We start from the raw sequence: 9023 nt of genomic DNA on the forward strand, positions 1-9023 counted from the left end.
ATTTTTGTAGGGGTTGGCACATTTTTGAAATTACAAACTTTAGAAGCCTTTTTAAAACTCAAATACACTACCAAGTTTGCATTTCCTGAAAAATTCAGCAACAAAATAGTGATCAAATTAAGATCCTAAATCTGTCCCCCCATTCCTTTCTCTCCAGGGAGACCAGAATGGACCTCTTGGTCATGGAGGAGAGCTGCTAAGTGGGGTCTGACATCACCAAACAAATGACATCATCATGACCAGATATTAAATTAATTGGCAAATGTATTTATTTTGAAATGTTGAACATTTTCTAATTGTTTGTTGGAGTTTCCAATGACTCACACGGTAGCCACACTATAATAACCCATTAACAAAACGAAAGTTCAGATTTTCACAGAGAAAATAACTTAAAGGAGGAAAGGCAACACATTCGATCAACAACCATATCAAAAAGCATCTCTGAAAACTTTTACATTCCATAGCCCTTGCTTGATGTACACTAGTGTAGAGCAAAAATACAGTATTTGTAAACCAAAAGTAAAGCTGCCTTCAAATGCTCCTTGAAAAGGTGAATGATCAGAGCTGAAATGTCACAACTCGTAAACGTGGGTATCAAAATCACCTCAGACTTTCCCCATTTGTAATTGGAACTTGGAGGGGGGTTATTTCAGAGTTGGAAACTTGCATTAGGATTACGGTGAAAGCAGTACTGCACAAAGCTCTGCCAATCGGGCAGCTTGAGGGCCAATTAGTAGGTGGACATCATGACACCTCAAAGATTCAGTCAGTCAGTAGATGTTACGTTTCTACAGTGTTGCATTATAACCGCTGCAGCCTCTGCAATAGGTTATTGGTTAATGCAATAGATTGTGCGCTGCCCTCTTTACTCAGCACCTCTCGTCCTGTATGCACAGGTGACAGACGTTTACATACTCTATTGACACAGGCCTCCCCTTGACTTCACTTACTTGACTTTTTTCAGCTCCTAGTGGAACAAAGGGCCTCAACGGTGTATCTCCAGTTAACTCTGTTCTGGGCAGTTTCCTTGACCTCATTCCAGGTGGTTCCTGCCTTCTTCACAGGGCCGGATTTACGAACGGGCATGCGCCCCGGGGACCCCAACCCCCAGAAGGCCCACTGGAGGTCAGCGGCTCCCCAGACAGCATATTAACATGTCATAAGCCATGGACAAATATGTAGAATGGCCAGAAAAGAGCTTTAAATCTGAAACATTCTCTCAGCGTCAAAGCAAAACGTTAAACCTGCAACATTTTCTCTCAGCATCATGGCAAAATGTGTAGAATAGCATGAGCAAACGGCCCATTCAAATCAAAGTTTATTTGTCACGTGCGCCGAATACAACAGGTGTAGTTGACCTTATAGCGAAATGCTTACTTACAGGCTCTAACCAATAGTGCATAAAAGGTATTAGGTGAACAATAGATAAATAAAGAAATAAAAACAGTAAAAAGACAGTGAAAAACAGTAGCGAGGCTATAAAAGTAGCGAGGCTATAAAAGTAGCGAGGCTATAAAAGTAGCGAGGCTACATACAGACACCGATTAGTCAGGCCCAAGATCCGGCCCTGCTAGTTCATCTCTTCCTCAGTCATCCTTTGTCCGTGTCTTCTTTATCTTTGGGTGGCATCCCCACATCTACTGTAGTCTTTGTGAACAGGTCATGCTTTTCAACTGCGACAACTTTGTACTCGAGAGAGTAGAGGCCATCAGTATCCATCTTCTTTAACGTATGATCTATTCTCTTGAACCTGCAGGGCAAAATAATCAACTGTCATCAACATGTGGAGTATATTTGGGGAACAGGTGGTAGTTCAAAACTTGAGGGGGAACTTAGTGAATGCGGTTGTTCTAAAGCTTTACCTCTGAGGATTGTCGTTGTTATTTAGTAAGTTAGTAAGATCAAGAGTTATGATATGGTACATGTTTAGGAGGTTAAACATTTTCTTACCTGTTGAAAATGTTATCATCTTCACCACCCCAGCCCAGTAGCTGCTCGGAAAGCCGTTGATTTTCATGACTGTCACGGTCGTCATAAAGAGGAGACCAAGGCGCAGCGTGGTAAGCGAACATACTTATTTAATAGAAGAACGAACACTGAACAAAACTAACCATGAAGCAATATGGCTAGTGCAGAACAGGCAACTAAACATAGAATAACAACCCACAAAATAACCAAGGAATATGGCTACCTAAATATGGTTCCCAATCAGAAACAACAATAAACAGCTGCCTCTGATTGAGAACCAATCTAGGCAACCATAGACATATAAACACCTAGACTAGAAAACCCCTAGACATAAAAAAACTAAACAAACCACCCTGACCTAACCAAAATAATAAAGAAAACAAAGATAACTAAGGTCAAGGCGTGACAATGACGCTGCTCCTTACTCAACGATGAGACACCACCAAAGAACTGATTATTGGGTAAACTATGGATGAGACGAAGCCAATCAAAAAATCGATATGCTCAATCAGAAAAAAACAGATATGCTAGATATGCGAGCAGCTGTGATAGCCACGTGGTTGAGGCGTTGGACATGACGGGCTCTCCCTTGGTGGTCCACTGCAGCTCCGTGAGTGGATCACGGAGCTTGCAATGTCAGAATAGTGGGTTGGATTCCCAGGGCCAACAAAATGCATACATGCATGTCACTTTGGATAAAAAAAAATTGAAGAAGTGTTAGGGATCTATTCAATCCGTAGCGCTAAAGTTCTGCGTTGTAGTCAGAGTTACATTTAAATGCAATGTTCCTGTGTTAGTGGAGACTGCATTCCCGGGGAAACGCTGCATATGTTGGTTCCATCGGGAAATACTTTCACATTTAAATGGCGCAATCTCTAACGCTTCAGCGATACAGATTGTATCGAGCCCTTAGAGCCCCCCCCCCTGGGTAATACAGTAGGTATGAGGAAACATTAACAACCCCTGAGTCAGCATTTAATCCTTTAAAGTGATAGTTCACTCAAAAATAAAGGTTATCTTTCGAGGTCGACATCGTACTGTGGCACTGCAATAGGAAACCACACGTACTTGAAGCCAAACTTGTCCACGGAGACAGACAGGTGTCTGGGCTGGCTGAAGCATTTGTAGGGGTTGCGGTCATCCATGGGGATGATGTCCACGCCACTGAACACAAAGCAGTCGTAGTCATACTCTTTCAGGGCCTCAGCATAGCCAATGTTCACCAGCTTGGCCCTGTTGAACACGTTCTCTCCATCCTAATAAAGGTAAAAGGCATCCTCAAGATGAAAATTAAACTGTAAACCAATCAAATGTATTTATAAAGCCCTTATTAATTTAGTAGATTTAACATGTCACAAAGTGCTATACAGAAACCCAGCCTAAAACCCCAAACAGCAAGCAATGCAGATGTAGAAGCATGGTGGGTTGGAAAAACTCACTAAAAAAAGCAGGAACCTAGAGAGGAACCAGGCTCTACGTCATTTAAGGGCCATATTTTCTGGAAACACATTAGGCCTAATTCTGGTCTTAATAGCATGCTGAATGGATAATCTTCATTGTATTATCTATTTAGTGCAGGACTAGGCTTAATCTGTTTCCTGGGAAACAGGCCCTAAGTGTTTCATTCAAGTGTTTAAATGTAAGTGTTAAATTTAAGTTTTACATTTCCAAATGTGTGTTGTACTGTACCTCATTGATAACATAGATGCTATAGTTCAGCTGTTGGCGCTGTAAGACAGGATGGAGGTAGTGGAGTCAGAACTTGAGGTGCTCTTCACGATGGCGGAAGGGGATGTTGAGAGCAACCTTCTGGAGGGCGATGCAGTCATGTGGTTTGTAGCGACCTCCTCCCTGCAGACCTGGGTTGTTCTACCTCACTGTGTCCAAGCTGACAGGCGTAGAGAACTCCACCCTGAGAGGCCCCACTGCAGGTCAGGAGAAAAGTGACGTTAAATGAACTTAATCTATTCATGTGGCGACTTGATGCCTTTAGAAGTGGTATCAGTACTATTGGTATTGATAGGGAATTGTATTTATTGTTTTCCATGTTACCATGTACCAAGAAGTGGAGAGGGATCTGGTCATTTCTTGAATTCCTCTGTCACAAAGGGGGTTTAGTGAGTTTTGGTCTCTGTAGTTTCTGAAAAATCAAATATTAAATTGGTTCAGGTGCTGGTGTAACAGTATAGCTTCCGTCCCTCTCCTCGCCCCTACCTTGGCTCGAACCAGGGATCCTCTGCACACATCGACGACTGACACCCATGAAGCATCGTTACCCATCGCGCCACAAAATTCGCAGCCCTTGCGGAGCAAGTGGAACAACTACTTCAAGGTCTCAGGGCAAGTGACGTCACCGATTGAAACGCTATTAGCGTGCACCACCGCTAACTAGCTAGCCATTTCACATCGGTTACACTGGACAAAAGAAAATGTGAATAAAGTAATGACTTGCTATAGTATTATTTAGACCCCTGGGATTTCTTCAAATGTTATTGTGTTATAAAGTGGGATTCAAATGGATTTAATTGACATTTGTTGTCAAATGTACACAAAATACTCTGTAATGTCAAAGCGGAAGACTTAAAAAATATTTTTTAAGATAACAAAAAAATGCATAACTAAAATATAGTTGATAAATCAGTATTCAGCCCCTTTGTTTAGCCAAGCCTAAATTAGTTCAGGAGTAAAATTTGTCTTAACAAATCACATAGTAAGTTACATGGACTCACAATTTCTGTTGGTGTCCATTTTGAAAGTGCTGAATGAATAGGCCTACCTCGTCACAGCTTGTTTGCTTGCACTTGATTATACTTGGAGCTAAGTGTTAATGATATAAGAACACACATTATTAATTTGCTGAACATGAATGTAATCATGTTTGTGTATGGTTCATGATTGTTGGAGAATATAGTTTTTATCTACACAAATCCACAAGGAGTCAGTAGAAACGCTATTTATTTAAGCAAGTCAGCCATATTAGGTGTAGCAGTGTTAAGGATTCACTCCATGTTGCTAAAGGGAAAGCTCTGCTGTTGGGACAGCTTTATGTAGACCCTAACAGTACATGGGCACTCTTTGTCTCCGTTATAGTGCAATTAATGTATAGTTTAGTGTTGTGTTGTGTAGTGGCTTTACTAGCATGCATAAAAATAAAATGGCTGAGTTTGCCCCACCAACTGGTCCAACACAGAAGGCGAGCACACCATCCACCGCTTCCGAGCATATTACTCGCCAATGTCCAATCTCTAGATACAAGGTGGACGAAATTAGGGCGCGAGTTGCCTTCCAGAGAGACATCAGAGACATGGCTCACTCGGGATACGTTGTCAGAGTCGGTACAGCCACCTGGTTTCTTCACACATCGTGCTGACAGAAACAAACATCTCTCTGTAAGAAGAAGGGCAGGGGTGTATGCCTTATGATTAACGACTAATGGTGTAATCACAACCACATACAGGAACTCAAGTCCTTTTGTTCACCTGACCTCAAATTCCTTAATATCAAATGCCGACCGCATTATCTTCCAATGAAATTCTCTTCGATTATAGTCACAGCCGTGTATATCCCCCCAAGCAGATACCTCATCGGCCCTGAAAGAACTTCACTGGACTCTATGTAAACTGGAAACCATACATCCCGAGGCTGCATTTATTGTAGCTGGGGATTTTTACAAAGCTAACCTAAGATCAATACATATCAACATATCGAATGCACGACACGAGCTGGCAGAATTCTGGATCATGGCTACTCTAACTTCTACGATGCATACAAAGCCCTCCCACGCCCTGCCTTCGGCAAATCTGACCATGAATCCCTTTTGATGCTCCCAGCCGAAAGACAGAAACTAAAACAGGAAACGGCCTCGCTCAGGTCAATACACCGCTGGTCTGACCAATCAGATTCCACTCTTTAAGATTGCTTCGATCACGTGGACTGGGATATGTTCTGGATAGCCTCAGACAACAACATTGATGTATACGCCGACTCGGTGAGCGAGTTTATTAGCAAGTGCATCGGAGATGTCATATCCTCTGTGACTATTAAAACCTTCCCTAACCAGAAACCGTGGATTAATGGCAGCATTCGCGCAAAACTGAAAGCGCGAACCACCGCTTTTAATCATGGCAAGGCGACTGGAAACATGACCGAATACAAACAGTGCAGCTATTCCCTTCGCAAGGCAATCAAACAAGCAAATTGTCAGTATAGAGACAAAGTAGAGTCGCAATTCAATGGCTAAAACACAAGACGTATGTGGCAGGGTCTACAGTCAATCACGGATAACAGGACAATACAATGCCTGCTACCAAAGCCTGTGGGCTCTCCTTCTCCGTGGCCAACGTGAGTAAAACATTTAAACGCGTTAACCCTCGCAAGGCAGCCGGCCCAGACGGCATCCCTAGCCACCTCCTCAGAGCATGCGCAGACCAGCTGGCTGGTGTGTTTACGGACATATTCAACCAATCCCTATCCCAGTCTGTTGTCCCCACATGCTTCAAGATGGCCATTGTATCATGTTCCCAAGAAAGCTAAGGTAACTGAACTCAATGACTATCGCCCCATTGCACTCACTTCTGTCATTATGAAGTGCTTTGAGAGACTAATCAAGGATCATATCACCTCCACCCTACCTGACACCCTAGACCCACCCCAGTTTGCTTACCGGGCAATAGGTCCACTGACGATGCAATCGCCATCACACTGCACACTGCCCTAACCCATCTGGACAAGAGGAATACCTATGTAAGAATGATGTTCATTGACTACAGCTCAGCATTTAACACCATAGTACCCTCTAAACTCGTCATTAAGCTCGAGACCCTAGATCTCGACCCCGCCCTGTGCAACTGGGTCCTGGACTTTCTGACGGGCCACCCCCAGATGGTGAGGGTAGGAAACAACATCTCCCCCACCACTGATCCTCAACATTGGGGCCCCACAACAGTGCGTTTTCAGCCCTCTCCTGTACTCCCTGTTCACTCATGACTGCGTGGCCATGCATGCCTCCAACTCAATCATCAAGTTTGCAGACGACACTACAGTGGTGGGCCTCCTTACCAACAATGACGAGATGGCCTACAGGGAGGAGGTGAGGGCCATCGGAGTGTGGTGTCAGGAAACCTCTCACTCAACATCAACAAAACAAAGGAGATGATCATGGACTACAGGAAATAGCAGAGGGAGCACCCTCTACATCCACATCGACAGGACAGTAGTGGAGAAGGTGGAAAGTTTTCAATTCCTCAGCATACACATCACGGACAAACTGAAATGGTCCACCCATACAGGCAGCATGGTGAAGAAGGCGCAACAGTGCCTCTTCAACCTCAGGAGGCTGAATAAATGTGGCTTGTCATCTAAAACACTTTTACAGATGCACAATTGAGAGCATCCTGTCGGGCTGTACCACCGCTTGGTATGGCAATTGCACCGCCCTCAACCGCAAGGCTCTCCAGAGGATAGTACGGTCTGCGCAATGCTTCACAAGGGGCAAACTACCTGCCCTCCAGGATACCTACACGACCCGATGTCACAGGAAGGCCAAAAAGATCATCAAGGAGAACAACCACCCGAGCCACTGCCTGTTCACCCCGCTATCATCCTAAGGAGAGGTCAGTACAGGTGCATCAAAACTGGGACAGAGAGAGACTGAAAAACAGCTTCTATCTCAAGGCCATCAGACTGTTAAACAGCCATCACGAACATAGAGAGGCTGCTGCCAACATACGGACTCAAGTCTCTGGCCACTTAAATAAAAAGGTATCAGTAGTCACTTTAAATAACACCACTCTAGTAATGTTACATATCCTACATTACTCATCTCATATGTATATACTGCATTCTGTACCATCTACTGCATCTTGCCTATGCCGCACACCATTGCTCATCCATATATTTCAATGTACATATTCTATTCATCCCTTTACATTTGTGTGTATTTGTGTGTATAAGGTAGTTGTTGTGAATTTGTGAGATTACTTGTTAGATATTACTGCATAGTCGGAAACAAGAAGCACAAGCACTTCGCTACACTCGCATTAACATCTGCTGTGTATGTGTGTATGTGACCAATAAAAATTAGATTTTGATTTGAAGATTTCCATGCTAAAATCGCCACTGCGATATTTGTACATTTTGAAGTGAAAAAGTGTTGATTCTTTGAAGTGAAGTGTTTGAACTTCTTTTAAGCGTTCAAGTAGTCTTCAAAATGAATGCGCGTCTCATGAACTAATGGTGATTAATCACATATCAGAATCCTGCAATAAAGAGGGGAAGGGTTTCTGTCCGTAATGTGTCTGTGTTTCTGTTGTATTCTCAAATGAACATTTCCTTGTTGTCAGGCTGTAAGATCTCTGATCTCTTTTATTTGATTGTCACTCTGTCTCAGTATATCAGCTATCTGAATCCATTTAGCAGCTTGACATACGGCTTGCATCACCAATGCAGCCACAGGCCTACAGTATGATGGCACTACTGGCCTGATGGTCATCTATCATCTGAAGCAAAGAGTAGCTACAGTGCATTCAGAAAGTATTCAGGCCCGTTGACTTCTTCCACATTTTGTTACGTTACAGCCTCTTTCTAAAATGGATTAAATTGTCCCCCCCCCCTCATCAATCTACACACAATACCCCATAATGACAAAGCAAAAACAGGTTTTTAGAAATCTTTGCAAAATTTTATTTTTTTAAACAACGGAAATAACACACTTACATCAGTATTCAGACCCTTTACTCAGTACTTTGTTGAAGCAACTTTGGCAGCGATTACAGCCTCGAGTCTTCTTGGGCACAGCTATTTTCAGGTCTCTCCAGAGATGTTTGATCGGGTTCAAATCCGGGCTTTGGCTGGGCCACTTAAGGACATTCAGAGACTTTCCCCGTGGCCACTCCTGCATTGTCTTGGCTGTTTGATGAGGGTCGTTGTCCTGTTGGAAGGTGAACTTTCGCCACAATCTGAGGTCCTGAGCACTCTGGAGTAGGTTTTCATCAAGGATCTCTCTGTACATTGGTCCATTCATCTTTCCCTCGATCCTGACTAGTCTCCCAGTCCCT

The 9023-nt window shown here is 43.3% G+C and overlaps 1 pseudogene; it reads right to left on the reverse strand.

The window, feature by feature from the left end:
- Positions 1-261: 261 nt before the first annotated feature.
- On the reverse strand, positions 262-4248 carry LOC135508568 (beta-1,4-galactosyltransferase 1-like; annotated as a pseudogene).
- Positions 4249-9023: the final 4775 nt, after the last annotated feature.

Source organism: Oncorhynchus masou, chromosome 21, assembly GCF_036934945.1.
Source record: "Oncorhynchus masou masou isolate Uvic2021 chromosome 21, UVic_Omas_1.1, whole genome shotgun sequence".
Taxonomy (NCBI): Eukaryota; Metazoa; Chordata; class Actinopteri; order Salmoniformes; family Salmonidae; genus Oncorhynchus; species Oncorhynchus masou.